General features: G+C 39.4%; 1 protein-coding gene across 1 annotated transcript in view; it reads right to left on the minus strand.

Annotated features, from left to right (window-relative positions):
- Positions 1–5546, minus strand: part of LOC135200375 (probable chitinase 10) — a 73411-nt gene extending 67865 nt beyond the window's left edge. Inside the window, exon 1 of the mRNA XM_064228991.1 lies at positions 5394–5546. The gene's annotated coding sequence lies outside the window, so the exon portion shown is untranslated. The remainder of the gene's footprint in view (positions 1–5393) is intronic.
- Positions 5547–15839: the final 10293 nt, after the last annotated feature.

Below are 15839 nucleotides of genomic sequence, written 5' to 3' on the forward strand. Positions count from 1 at the left end.
TATTATTAATGAAAAGACGAAAGAAAATATAAATATTTATATATATCGAGCAAGAGAAGCAAGAGAAAGAGAGGAGAGAGAGGGAGGAGGAATCGATAGGAGAGAGGGGGGGGAGAGAGACGATTAGAAGAGATAGAGGAGAGGCGAGAGGGAGAGAGAGGAAAGAGATAATAAAGAAATAATAAACTACTATAGTGGGAACTGATTTATTTAGTTGCTCATTTATTTTGAGGTCCTTCATAAACATCTTACAAATATATGGGTCCAAATGGTACATTCCCAGACTAAGATTTAGGTTGTTTTTATTAGTGATTTGTATAATTGCCGATTCCAGTAAATTTCTTGAAACATAATCATTAGATCTAGCAATTACCGAGGTATCACCCCAATTGATACAATGAGATTTTTCACTCAGATGGATAAACAGTGCATTTGAAGTCTGGGCTGTTCTAACTGAGTACATATGTTACTTTATACGTACACATAAATTTTTACTTGACTGACCAACGTAAAACGAAGGGCAATCCTTACAAGGAATTTTGTAAATGATGTTGTTATTTGTTACGGGACTATTCTTAATAAGCATATCTTTAATGGTATTGTTATAAGAGAACACTACATTAACATTAAACGATTTAAATATTGATTTTATGGTTTAAAATCCACGAAAATAAGGTAAGCTAAGTACATTTTTAGGCATTTCTTTTTCATTAATAGCAACATTATAAAACTTTTTGTGAGCTTTTTGATAACATAAATCAATTAAATGAGGTGGGTAGCAGAGATCGTTTCCTATCTTTTTTATGTATTCTATTTGTTGGTCCAGATATTGTGAACTCGTGATACGCAAAGCACGTAGGAACATAGAAGAAAAAATTGAAATTTTAATATTAAGATGGTGGCCAGAATAAAAATGTACATATGTTAAATTATTTGTGGGTTTTCTGTAAATACTGAATTTGCATTGGAAAGATTCTCTAGGAAAGGGATGACATTGTTATTTTCAATTTCAACAGTGAATTTTATGGATGGCACTAAATTATTCAATTTAGACAGTAAATCATTTACATCGATACCACCAGGTAAGACTACTAAGATATCATCGACATATCGGTACCATTTTAAGGGGATAAGTGTGATATTCGGGAGGTGTTGTCTCTCAAAAAATTCCATATATAAGTTTGAAAGGAGAGGTGATAAAGGGTTACCCATGGCCATACCAAATATTTGTTGGTAATATTCTCCATTAAAAATAAATCTGCAATCACAAATACATAATTGGGGTGATACCTCGGTAATTGCTAGATCTAATGATTATGTTTCAAGAAATTTACTGGAATCGGCAATTATACAAATCACTAATAAAAAACAACCTAAATCTTAGTCTGGGAATGTACCATTTGGACCCATATATTTGCAAGATGTTTATGAAGGACCTCAAAATAAATGAACAACTAATAAATTAGTCCCACATGTATATAGTTATTATTTCTCTCTCTCTCTCTCTCTCTCTCTCTCTCTCTCTCTCTCTCTCTCTCGCTCGATATATATATATTTATATTTTCTTTCGTCTTTTCATTAATAATAATTTTTGTTGGGAAAATTTGTGTAAAAATTCATGATATTAAATTTATGCTCCCGTGTTTTTTTCAAAATGTACTGTTTTCTGGAAGAATCACTTGTTTACTGCGGGTATCCTTCAAGGTGTGGCTAGCCTCTGGCGGCTCCTCCTTTCTGTAGAGTGAAAATCACCCTTATGGCTAATCTGGTAGTGTCAGTTTGTATATTAAGCCTTCTTTTGACTATGTTGTTCTTTGTAAAATCAGTTTGCCTCAGTAAAGGGTCCGAACAGGACCGAAAGTACTTGGCTATCTCGCTTTTTCATTTTTTTCCTTCGTGGCAAAAACCTTTATATATATATATATATATATATATATATATATATATATATATATATATATATATATATATATATATATATACCCAGGCTGTGGAATACCTTAATACTAGATAAGACTTTCTGTAAAAAAAAGTTATAAATTTTATTTTAACCAGAATTGTTGCTCTCAAAATTTTGGTATGACTGTGAGACACCCGCTGTAATTTGTAATAATCAAGTAACTTACACATGAAAGTCTTTGAGAGCAGAATATCAAGCGACATCATTCTCTTGGTTTAGTTCATAAAGAAAACCCACCAATATGCCAACTCTTTTTCGGGATACAGCAACACAGTTAAGCTATCAGTATTCATACTTGTTCTTTAATAGCATTTATGTGTACGTGGTCATAAATATGTTAATGGTGAAATTGATATTTTAGGAGTATCAATATGAAATTGAAATACCCTGATACTGTGTCAGACGATAAATCGAGAAATGAATAAAAAAAACCTGTTTATAGTAACGGTAGATAAACATACATCACAGGAATGACTCGTACTGCCATATTGTGATAGTTTTAAAGATATTCGTCTTTAGCTGCAAAACAATATTATTGTGATGATTGGGAACAATCTTACAAACAAACTATAGCACTCATAAAGAGCTCTGCTGCCAATCTATGATGGTACGTCACTGGGGAGAACTATACCACGTAAGCCTACGTACACGTAGTACTATTACGCAGGAGCGGGTGACATGAAAGAAAACTGACAGGAATATAAATCTCATCTCAGGATGAATAAACTTGATCCGTTCATTTAGAAAAAGGAATTATGTCAAAGGTACCTACAGATGTTAAAGGAGAGTATATAAACCTGGAACCAAAGGATAGTAAAACGGTATACTAATAATTTACCATATTAATCCAAATCAGGTGTCCTGCTAAAATGACTTTTAAGCCGCTGCGTAGCTTCGTTATACCCCCTCCAAGTCAGGTGTAAACCTTGGGAACAATGGTTACGGTTATTTGTAGCCTACTGTTCGCATATTTATAAGTACTATGCATTCACTCTAGTTTGTACGTAATGTGAATTTCTTCTTCTCTATACAAATCCTTTAGAAAATGCATAGCAGACCAAATCGGTCAGAGAATGTATAGTAATTTCGTGAGCGCAAGTGCGCATGCGCTAGTGATATGAAACTGCCCATCATTTTTCTAAATTACCTCCACATGATGTTTCTAAAGATACGGACCTTGATATTTCCCAAACAACCAAGGGACTACACGAACACCTGACAAATTACTATGATTTGTAATGTAGATGTAATCTTAGTTGAAAGCGCACACATACGTATTCCACATGAAAACCCGGGGCGTTTTTTTTTATTATTATTTATTTATTCATTTAGATGGTAATGCTGTAGCTCATTTTTTATATTAAAATTGTTACAGTCCCCACTAGGCTATGTGATTACCACGAAGTTGATGCGGCTAAATTATGCTTTATAGAAAGCTTTAGTTTATAGCCAAACTTATTCTTATATAACTCAATGCCCCGGTGTGACTGGCTTATGATCTAAGCCAAGTTTTTCTCTCTAGCACTAATTTTCGCACCAACGAGATGTCATGTGCTGGAAGGAGCAGGATAGATACTTTTTACTATACTAAGAATAATGACCCAATTTCTGTTCCCACCTACAATTCGTCCCATTCATTTCACAGGTGTTGGTATAACCCAGTGGTATGATATATGTACTCTCAAGATATTTGGCAGCCACACTTGTTCTCATATGACTTCATGCTACTCTTAAGGGATTGATGATTGTCGTATTATGCGCTGGCGCCTTCGTTCGATCAGAACTTCCATAGGCTTACATTCACGTATTTAGGTCAATTCAAAACTATATAGCGTTTTCACTTAGTGAGGAGGCGAAACTGAAGTACCGAAATATAAAATAAAAGTATAGGTTTAAGTGCAAATAAAAATACAAGAACTAAACAACTCAAAAGTGCAAAGAAACGAAAGATTTCATCAAGCATCAGTTTCTGTTGCAGTTGCGGCAAGTATAGGCCTATGCTTGCGTTGCAAGTTTCGGAGACATTGGATTCAGACAAGGAATGTTGTATTACCCGGGAAGAGAGAAATCTTCAGACTACTATATAGTCCTCTTCAGTAGCCAAGTGCTGAATTTGTGCTTTGTATTGCTAGCTGTGTCCCTATAAAAATTACTTCAGAACTGTGTTAGTTTTAAGTAAGACAGTTACTTTTAAGACTTAGCTCTTTTTGATTCAGCCATGTTACCCATGTATTATTCAGATCTGATTACAAATATATCTTATGTCTTTCATAATTACCTTATGATTAATATACATGTAAATGCAACTATCACAGAAAATTAACGTATAGCACCATGATAGACTAATCACTGAGTACATTTGCCTTAATTGCGATACTGCTTAAATCTCTGATAGTTTAATTACGGTGAATCTTGAGAATCTTCTTCTCTTGTCATTTTTATTTCAAAATTCTCTTATCAGTACTCGACATTCATTAACAAAACCAGTGGTTGGTGGCGAGCCTACGAGTATCAATATTGATATTGGTTCTTTCCAATATAGATGTCCTTATGATGGCCGTTCTCTTAGCGATAAGTTCTTATATGATTATCTAATGATTGTAACAGACTCTAGCCTCACGTAATCTTATATAAGTCTAGACAAATGGTCTGACGTTCTCGTAAAGGTAACTTATGATGCTATGGTAATATCTTTTCGTGTATAGTTTGAAATGATATCTTTTTGTTTTCATTAACTCTGCTCGAGCCTTTTCGCATAAGCGTTCGTTTTGTCTATATTTCTTTATACTTAAAATGATTGATTTGCTTTGTGTTGTTATATTGTATAAGCCTGCCTTATGCCATCAAAGAACAAATGCAGCCTGCATAGGTAGTTCCAACAAACAGATAAATAACGCGTTTATTTGATGAAGGAGGTATTTTGATGCTACGAGAGAGAGAGAGAGAGAGAGAGAGAGAGAGAGAGAGAGAGAGAGAGAGAGAGAGAAACTGTGGAGTTATCGACAAGCGAGTGAGAAACAGAGGACGACACGCGACTTAAGGTATTTTGATCTTGACATATTTCCCTTTCAGTCAACGAGTGTAACTTTTTCATGCATTTTAGTAAAAGAGCAGGAATTTCTAAGTCATACATAGAGTGAACGAGCGTGCGTGTTTTGATAATGAAAGTACCATTATCAAAGGTGGTCCTTACGAGTGGTAAGGTACCTATTGAGGAGAATAAAAAAATATAAAAAAAAATTAATAAGTAAAATAAAATCGCACGGTGTGCTACTCTGACCGGCGCACTCATTAGCTTCTAATGTAAAACTTGTTATCAATCAGAGATTTTTTTTTGGTATATAATAAATAAAGCCTTTGAGTTGCTGGGTAGGTACACTATATCCAATTTATAGGTCTAGCAACTAAAAACAGAGACGGTTTCTTTACTAACCTGAGGAACTGTTACAGTTAAACTCTTTCCCGTTTTCTAGATCCTCGGAGGCAAAAGCACCGGTCGCTGCTTTCCCCAGAATGACAAGATTTCGTCACCGGAGTCGTTTTTAATCCTTACACCACCTCCTGCGCAAACCGCGACGATTTAGAAAAATAACTGCTTAGTAAACATGAGCGTATGTAACGATCAAGAGCAAACTACAGGGCCCGACAAGTGTTAAATCTGTCTAGTACGATAACCCAGCTGCGCAGTACGAGTGAATATATATTTTCTAATGTTTGATGTTGGGATATTTTCTTTTTCTTGTTAGTTTGTTCTTTTAATTTTCGTCTTTTGTTGGTTTTTCTTTCGTCTTTTATAGACAATTGTTATTTATTCTGTCTTGGCGAGGAAAGGTTAATAAATCTGCTACCACCACCACTGTTAAGTTTTATAATCTTTTGGAATCAAGCTATAAGTCTTGGAATAATCGATTACCACCAGTGACGTACATGTTACGATAGGTCACTGGACTACTACTACTACTACTACTACTACTACTACTACTACTACTATACTACTACTACTACTACTACTACTACTACAAAAGAACGACTCATTGCCTTCAAATTGACTCGACATTAATCAACATTTTTTTGGAGATACATATTTCGTGTTCAAAGGAATCCAAATAATATGCATATAAGGAAGCTTCTGTAAGGAAGTAGAAATCCTGTTTAACTGACATCAGTTCTTGAAGTAGATATTTGTTACCATTAATGGAAGTCGGGGTGAAATAAGTCTCCCTGACGAAAAAAAAAAAAAAAAAAAATCTTATTTTAACATTATTTCAGATGTACAGGTGTCTTGTAGTGCGTGATGTACTGTGGTATAAGTGCCTCTGTAAGGAATTAAAAAAAAAAATATATATATATATATATAATATATATATATATATATATCTATATATATATATATATATATTATATTTAATTGAACTTAATAATCAAGTATATGATCTTTTTTATGCTATTAATGGAATTCGGTGTACAATACGCCTAGTCCTTGATGTGAAACGATACATCGTGCAGTTAAAATAATAGATTTTACAGGTTTCATGTTGCGTGCGATGTACAGTGGCATACGAGGTCACTCTGTAAAGGAGTAAAATACACGTTTAACTGAAATAAATAATCTGTGATTATTCACGTAGATCTTTTTTGTGCCATTAATGGAATTCGGGGGACGTATTCGTCTGCTTGATGAGAAACAATAAACCTGATATAAGTATTACAGATTTTGAAGGTTGCTGTCAGTGTGTGATAAGCAGTGGTGAGATTAAGGTGTTCGAGTGACAGCTCCTTGTAGTTGTTTATCCTGATTTGACGCTGATGGTGAGAAATATCTTTTTGTAATGGTTTAATCTTGTTACTGGAAGTGTATACCAATGAGTTAGGCCTGGAAGATTTTTAGGGGCCAAAAAAAAATTTAAAGCTTAGGCTATTGCCTAAAAGAAAAAAAAAGTATAGAACAGTAATTTTAGGCCTAAATTAGACTAATTTTAAGCCTAGGCCTATTAGATATGGTAATATAGTAGGCCTAGCCTATTAGATGGTAATTTTAGGCTTCTTAGACCAAATTTAGTCTTAGCAACGTAGTAGATGTTAATTTTAGGCCTTTATGATGGCAATTTTAGGCCTAGACCTACCTATTAGAGGGTAATGTTAGGCCTATGAGACTGTAGTTTAGGCCTATACCTATTTGATAGTAAATATAGGTATATTAGATGGTAATTTTAGGCTTAGACCTCTTAGACGTAATTTTAGGCCTCTTAAACTAATTTTAGGCCTACCTATTGGATGTTAGTTTTAGGCCTAGACCTATTAGACAGTAATTTTAGGCCTATTAGACAAAAATTTTAGGTCTCTTAGACTAATTTAGGTCTACCTATTAGATCGTAATTTTAGGTCTATTAGACTGTAATTTTAGTCCTCTTAGACTAATGTTAGGCCTAGGACCTATTACCTAGAATAATTTTAGGCCTACCTATTGGATGGTAATTTTAGGCCTAGACCTACCTATTACCTAGACAGTAATTGTATGCCTGGTAGATGGTAATTTTATGCATATCAAACTAATTTTAGGCCTCTTAGAAAAATTTTAGGCCTTTAGGACTAATTTTAGGGCTATCTATTAGATGGTAATTTTAATTAAGCTTTTTAGATGGTAATTCTAGGCCTAGACTTATTAGACAGTAATTTTAGGCCTATTAGACTAATTAGACAGTAATTTTAGGCCTATTAGACTAATTTTAGGCCTTTTAGATGGTAATTTTAGGCCTAGAACTATTAGAAAGTAATTTTGGCCTCTTAGACTAATTTTAGACCTTTTAGACTAATTGTAGGCCTATCTATTAAATGGTAATTTGTTCATGAAACTTACCTGTCAGATATATATATATATAGCTGTATTCTCTGAAGTCCGACAGAATTTCAAAACTCCCGGCACACGCAGTGGGCGGCCAGGTGGTTAGTACCCATTCCCGCCGCTGGATGGCGGATATCAGGAATCATTCCCATTTTCTATTCAGATTTTTCTCTGTCGCGGTAGTGAAAACACCTGTTTCCACTACCTCCGCCTAGGATTTTGAAACTTCATTAGCCGCTTAAGTATCCTATACTTTTTTTTTTGAATGATTGACTTGGATTTGTGGCTAGGCATACGCTATCATAAATTAATTAAAATTTTTCATTGCATATGATGTCTGAATCTAGTTAGCCTAGTTTCAGACTTTGTTGTCTGCAACGGGTAAGGGGAGGCTACCGAAACCTTCGGTAGACACTCGCTTAGTATACATGACGTTTACATGTTTTCTTTGTTGAGAGATCAATGTAATTAGTGTAATGTTGACTGATTCCGAAAGAGACGTATGATTCGTATGTACGCAAATTAGAGCGTGATAGAATCAGGAGGTCTTCCTCCACAGTAACAGAAGTTAGGATAATGAACCTACTAACCTCCAGTAGACTTTATTTTGCCTAACCCTGTGGTATGGCTTACGGGCCTAGAGGAAGTTCTGTGAGAAGTAATGCCCTTTCTATTATTGGTGGATTACATCAAGTAAGCTTGAAAAAGTGCTCGCTCTCCAATCAGTGTTGTGAGTGTAGTGATGTTGATTTTGCCCCTAGTGTTGTGGAGGGGGCGTCAGATCGGTCCTATAACGCCTCTAGGTCTAAACCTCTGTCGGACTCCCAGGACCAGGGAGGGGGCAAGTTGAAAACCGAAGGAGGGTTACGGGAACCCCCCACCGATCTGGCGTCCCTTCGGCAGGATAAGGCTGCCAAAGACGTGCACGTGCACGAATCATGAAAGATTGCTTCTCGTCCTCCGAGGCGTCCTCCCCGCAAGGTTGGAGCTCTCGGAAGGACTCGCGCCCTCTAAGAAGCTTTCTTTAGAGAAGAGGACGCTTCACGTCCTCTCTCTCGTCAGGAGGGAACGTCAGATCCGCCCCATAACGCCTCTAGGCCTGGACCTCTGTCGGACTCCCAGGACTAGGGAGAGGGCATGTCGAAAGCCGAAGGAGGGTTACGGGGAACCCACATTGATCTGGCGTCCCTTCGGCTTGACTTAATATCGATAAGCGTGACAAAGACGCAAAATGTCGCACAGGCGGCTGTCGTCTTGGTCAAGAGATTAGAAATGTCCTTAAGGCAGGACCCTCACAAGGACGCCTTTCGAGACATTCAACGCTCTATCGAGAGGAAGGAACGTCTTTACTCGTGTAGCAAGGATTGTTTTCTTGCTTTCCAAGACGCTCCACCTTCACAATTAGCCTCATCGAAGGCCAGGAAGGCCCCTGGCTTCGTTAAGATGGCCACTTCGCTCTCTGCGAAGAGAGCGTTTAAGAGAGTCCAGGATTGGATGGATTCAAGGAAGGTTAAAGGGAAGACTGCGTTTGCACTTCCTCCATCTAGAGCTATGTATACGTTATGTGACGTTCGCTTTACTACGAAACGGGATATTGTTCAAGCTCATAAGCTTGACGTCCGGCAAGCTGATTTGCATAGTCAAACAGCTCGCCAAGAAGCATCTTACTCGTCCCTAAGGGACGCTCTGTCAGGGACAGAGATGACACTGGACAGACTATCCTAGTTTTCGACAGGAGAAGGGCAAAGAATTCCTCATACCCAAGAACACACAGGCGTCCTTTTAAATGCCCTTCTGCAGTGTCGATGAGCGTGACAAAGACGCAAGATGTCGCACAGCCGGCCGTCGTTTTTGTCAAGAGGGGCGAACGTCCTTAAGACTCGTCCTGATGACGATCACCGTACTTATGCTTAGGACGCTCGCGTTTCATGAGCGGCTTTCCCTCGCCAGGAAGCCTCTCAAGTTACTCGTGTTGACGCACGTCATTCACTATGACGTCTTCCCTTGATGTTCGTCGCTCTTCTATTCCGGACGCTCTTCAGACGCTCAAAGAATGCAATCAGGACGTTCGGCAAACACCTCGCGACGATGCCTTTCGGAAACGCTCGGCGTTCCTTTTTTTTGTTTTTTTTTTTTTTGAGCGCGTGTCTGGATATGTTCATTTGCATTACTAAGACGCAAAATGTTGCACAGGCGGCCACCGTCTTTGTTTGAGGTAACGAAAGTCTTTAAGGCCGTCTTGGAGACGATAGCCTTACGTCTTCCTATAGTGCTCTCACACTTCAGGAGCAGCGTGCGGCTCTCCAGGACGCTTTTCGGGTGGCCTTTCAGAAGACGCTCGACGTCATAAACATTGATAAGCTTTTGGAAGACGCTCGATGTCTTACACATCTGGACGCTCGCCAGGACGCTAGCGAGGACGCTTTTGAAGACGCTCGGCATCCTACAAGTCATGACGCTCGGTAGAGCACTTGCCAGGACGTTCTTCAGAACGATAGGCGTCCCTACGCATCAAGACGTTCGCAGGATTCCTGCAAGAACGCTCTTCAAGAGGGCGTCGTCGAAGTAGAGGAAGGAGTTTGGTCTCGTCAAGATGTCTACTTCGCTTTCTACGAAGGGAGCGTTCAACAGAATCCATCACTTGATGAATTCCAGGAAAACTGTATCAGATTTCGGTGTCATAAAACGCCTTGTCTGCTTTCGGATTGCGCTGCCGAAGGGGAACATTAAGGTCCTTCCTGTCGTAAGCCAGTCTCTAATCAGGAACTCCTGCCCCTTCCTCGATTTCTGCGGGAATCGGGAAGGCTATATGCTCGAATTCCTGGATTACTTTCAGTCATGCAATTGGGTTAGTTCTCATTGACAAGTTCTTAATAACATTTTATCGCATAAGCGGATAAGTAACAAAATTTCGAAAGAGCTCTCATTCATTAGTCAGAGGCTCATCCAGGAAAAAGACTTATAGACTACGTCCATGAAGTCTTATGTCAAATATCATAAGAAGCTTGAACTTTCCTTTTCGATCTTCGGTTCTCACTTGAGGATTTCCATTTGAATAATATTATTCCTTTTCTTGGCAAAGAGAATGAAGACAGTCGATTTCCATTCTCTCTCTCTTCCTCGTCGAGAAAAGAATGTAGTAGAGAATTAGATGTTCAAGTGACTGCAATACTTAGGTATTTTATCTTCGCGTCTATACTAATGTAAAGTTCAAGTCATATACGCATATCGTGGTTACCTCTACAGATGGCAACCGAAAGGACTGTTATTTTAAGTGTATTTAATCGGTCCTTCCTGCAAACTTCCAGGAGTTTCCGGTGTAAGGACAATGCTTGAAGGTATTGTTACAACACCACAACTCAGCTTCTGCATGTAGCGAATTATGTTTCGCTTAAATATGCCTGCTTGAGAATTTTCTTATGATCGATAATAGTAACGAACCTATTCCTTCGTAGAGAGAGTAGCTGGTAACTCAGGCAGAATAGTGCGAAACGAGAGGTTGCTGTCATGGTGGATGACGCAGTATATTTAATCGGTACTCCCGGCAACTTTCCAGGAGTTTCCGATTTAACATTTGGTTAATTAAGCGTAATGTTACGACAACACAAAATCAGCTTCTGTATTAGCGAATTCTGTTCGCTTAGATATGCCAACTTGAGAGTTTCTGTTCAAATAATGGAAAATCTATTCCTTAGATGAATAGAATAGCTGGCAACTCGGCATAAGACTGCGAGAAGGTGAACATAAGCTGCTGCCTGTAACTGTCACAGTGTCTCACACTGTCACCAACTCAGTGTAGGTAGCTCGTTGTACTGCTCAGTCGGTTACGTCTCTCTCGCGGGATTGATTACGAACCGTATCTCTGCCCTACAATCATGACTTTCGCCTCGGGTTGAGGGATTTCTGGTAATCATGAATAAACGACTTCCTTTTGCTAAGAAATTTTCAACAGAGATATCTCTTAGGACATGTTCGGCGCTGCTTACCGCACTGTAACAGAATTCTGTACGAGTCTACGCAGCATAGCACTATAATGCTCTCCTGCTTATGCAAAGCGCAGCCTTATTAGGGAAGAAGAACATGCTTAGTGAGGGAATGGATGAGTCTGCTGGGGACCATTTCCTCGCTGGAGAAGCTTGTTTCCCTGAATAGACTGCAATTCAGACCTCTACATTTTCCTACAGGAGAACTGAAATAACATCAAAGATCTAGAGATAATTCTAACGTCTCTCAATGGGTTAAGGTCACCTCAGGTGATAATGAGAGGGAGCCAGGCATCGGACAGAGGTCCTGGCACATAATCTAAAAGAATTGGAAGCAATCTGGTTGGCTCTCCAGTTCCTCGAAGAGTGAGGTTTTGGTCGAGTGGTCCAAATCATCTCAGATAATTCCGCAGCTCTCTCATATCCCAAGAAAAGAGAGAGGGTTATCGGCATAGGCACGGAACGTAACGATCCTTAAGAGGTTCGTTACACGATTGCACGTCCGTGCGGATCTTCTCGATCGACGGCAGCAACTACTGACGTTTGACTTTTGAGTAATCCTCGCCTAGAAGTATGTCGAGAGTTGTGGAGACTTTGGGGACGTCCTTTCGTAGATTTTGCAATATTGAAGACGAAGAAGCTTCCTCTACGTTGCGCCCTTATTCTCGATCCGAGAGCGGTAGCAATAGACGCCATCCTATAGTATGGAATGGGGATAGTTTGGTTAGCCTTTTCCCCTATTCAAAAGCTTAGGAAATGTAATAAGATAATCGCTGGCGTCAGAGGGAGTGAGAAAGACGCTGATCGCCCCATGTTGGCCTTCGAGAGGCTGGATTCACAGAGGTCACGTCCTTCAGAGAGCACTTTCCAAGGACCCTTCCCGAGAGAATCGGTCTACTCTAACAGCCTCACTTCGAGAGGTACCTAAAATCTCTCCGCTCTGAGTCTGAATGCGTTCAGACTGTCAAGAAGCGAGAGGATCTTCAAGATTAATTGCAAGTCTCATTGCCAGTGCTGCATATTTTGCAGTGTACCAATCGGAGTGGGCCGTTTCTGGACATAGGGCAGGAAGAATGACTGTTCCTCCACCTCTGACCTCTGTGAATTACTTTACCGCCTTCCCATTCCGTCTGAAGTATGGGATAAGCTAGCAGTCCCAACTATTGTAGAATACGGAAATATGTTGACGGCCTCTAGGCTCAGAGATTCGGATCTGTCAAACAACAAAACCCTTCACGATCTTTGAGGTCTGTGGAAATCTTGAAATTTTTTAGATCGAAGCTTCGCATGGAACTTAGATGTAGTTCATGAAGTTCCTGATGTCAAAGCATTTCGAACCTCTCCTTTCTGTAAACTTAATACACGTAACCAGAAAGGCTAATTTTCTAACCACTCTAGCTGCGGCAAAGATGGTTAGTGAGGTTTTAGCCATCATCAGAGGTTTTGGCTTTAGAGGACATAATTCGGTGTCCTCTAAGCCTTCCGTTCTTGCTAAGAACGAAAACCCGTCTAACCCTTGGCCCAGAGACCTGGAGATCAGGGGATGGCACAAATTTTTGGGCAAGAGCCACAGAGAGTCCTGTGCCCTGTCGGGACTCTCAAGTTTTATCTTGATAAACTAAAGAAAGTCGAGGTCATTCGGACAATCTGCGGTGTTCCGTAAAAAGCCAGACTTGCCCATGTCGAAGAACGCCCTGGCGTTATTTTTAAGGAGTCTTTCTAAGAGGCTCATTCGTCATGTTTGAACAAAGATTTGAAACCTTTTAAAGTAAATGCTCACGAGGTGAGGGCGCGGCCTCGGAAGCATTTCAACAAGAGCATGACACTCGGTAATATCCTGAGTGCCACGTTTGAGCGAAGCAACTCTGTGTTCGCTTCACACTCCCGACGGGATGTGAAGACGACATATGAGATCTGCGAGTCGCTAGACCATACATATCCGTAGAAATATTATTGGAGGCAGGAAGCAGCACGAATCCTATCCTATAGAAAAGGGATAGGTGTGCTTTTACTTTGAAGGGTTGGTCGCTTGAGGCGCTTTCCCTTTCGTTAGCTAGAAGTTATGGGACTAACTTCGATAGGTTAGGTCAGGTGGTGGTTTTAGCTTCGTTGCCCTCACAGTATGGTCAATATGGTCTAGTCACATTGTGGTCACGCTCCCGTTGACAGATCATCTAGAGCGCACCAACTACACAGGTCACTACCTTGTTGGCAACTCTAGTAAAGCAAAAGCAGACTTCGGTGACAGTAATCAAGAAGTCAGCTATGCTAACAGGTAAGGAATCAAGATGTCAATCATCTGCACTTGAGGTGTTTCCTAATCCTTCTATTCTGTCCCTTCCCACCTCCAATGGTGGGATTCAGCTATATATATATATATCTGACAGGTAAGTTTCATGAACAAAATGTTATTGTTATGATACAATAAAGTTTGTTCATACTTACCTGGCAGATATATATAAATTAAAAAGTACCCACCCACCTCCCCTCAGGGACAGTTGGTATGAAAAATCTGAATAGAAAATGGGAATGATCCTGATATCTCCCGCCTCCCAGCGGCGGGAATGGGTACTAACCACCTGGCCGCCCACTGCGTGTGCCGGGAGTTTTTGAAATTCTGTCGGACCTTCGGAGAATACAGCTCTATATATAAAAGATATTCTGCCAGGTAAGTATGAACAAACTTTATTGTATCATAACAATAACATTTTTAGGCCTAGACCTATTAGACAGTAATTTTAGGCGTATTAGATGGCAATTTTAGGCCTTTTAGATGGAAATGTTAGGCCTAGACCTTTTTTACAGTAAGTTTAGGTCTTTTAGATGGCAGTTTTAGGCCTATTAGACACTTCAATTTATGGTTTATCTCCTGGGCATTATTGGGCTTAATGATGATAAGTCGAAGGATTGGCTTATCTGTGTGTGTTCTATCTTGCCATTAGTACGTCATAGACCTATAACAAAGGCATGACCTGGCACTGACCTGGATTTCATTTTGAATAAATAGTAGAACCTGAATGAGGGTTCCTTGTCTTCTACCTAAGTTTTTTTTTACCGAGTTGGTCATAAAAAGTAGTGCCTCAGTAAGAGGGTATTTCAAACCCAGTATCCTTAGGCCTGCGTCTCACTTTGAGGAGATGGTGAATGATGGATAGGCCTATGTTAGGGTCTTCTTCAGTGACAGCAAACGTAAGTTCATGTCAATTAATTGGCCTTATAGCCTACCTTATGTCCATGACAAGTAGCCTACTGGATAGGCCTTCCAGTATATTTTCACATCCACCAAACCTGTAGTAGTGGCCAATTAATGGACGTTGCTAATATGGCCGCATTAATGCCTCTAGAATTTGGGTAGGCTTATGAAATGAAAGTTCATGTGTTATAGTTACGTATATTAGGCTTAGCAAATGCTGCAGTAGAACTAGGGAACAGCTCTGCACTGGTTGTTGCCTTTGAAAATGATTATTTCTATGGTGTTTTGGTCGCTTATTAAGAGTTTACAATTTTTTTTATTATTATTATTACTGTAATTAATCTGTAGTTAACCTCAGAATTGATATGTTGTTGTATGCTGGCCATTCTGGAATGCTATTGTGCATGCGCAGTGTTACAAGGGAGCTCTTGGTAAAAAGTAGAGTTTCCTTAGCAGGGTGTCTGGGTGGCTCTGTCCCCCCCCCCCCCCCCTGGCTAAGTTACACGGCCTACTAGGTTAGGTGAGTATAGTTCCTTGGATAAGAGTTTTTCTTAGCCAGTTCCTTCTTGAACATATGGCTCCCATAGCCTTGCATATGCACGGAACCTTTCCTAGGTGGCCATCATAACAACATATGTCACTAAACAACAACACCCCCTTCATCAGCAATGCTGAAAGTACGTACGTATAGGAAAAATATCAATTTCCAATGTAATACACCGTGTGGAGCTGTCCCCTAGTTTTACCAATGCTACCTTTTATGATATAATCTGTTTTGAGTACAGTTAATTACAAAAAGGCACCATGCATCATATGGATAGCTAAATTAGGAATTAATTCACATTACAGGCCAATTGTTTT

This window comes from Macrobrachium nipponense, chromosome 26, assembly GCF_015104395.2.
Source record: "Macrobrachium nipponense isolate FS-2020 chromosome 26, ASM1510439v2, whole genome shotgun sequence".
In the NCBI taxonomy this organism is placed as follows: Eukaryota; Metazoa; Arthropoda; class Malacostraca; order Decapoda; family Palaemonidae; genus Macrobrachium; species Macrobrachium nipponense.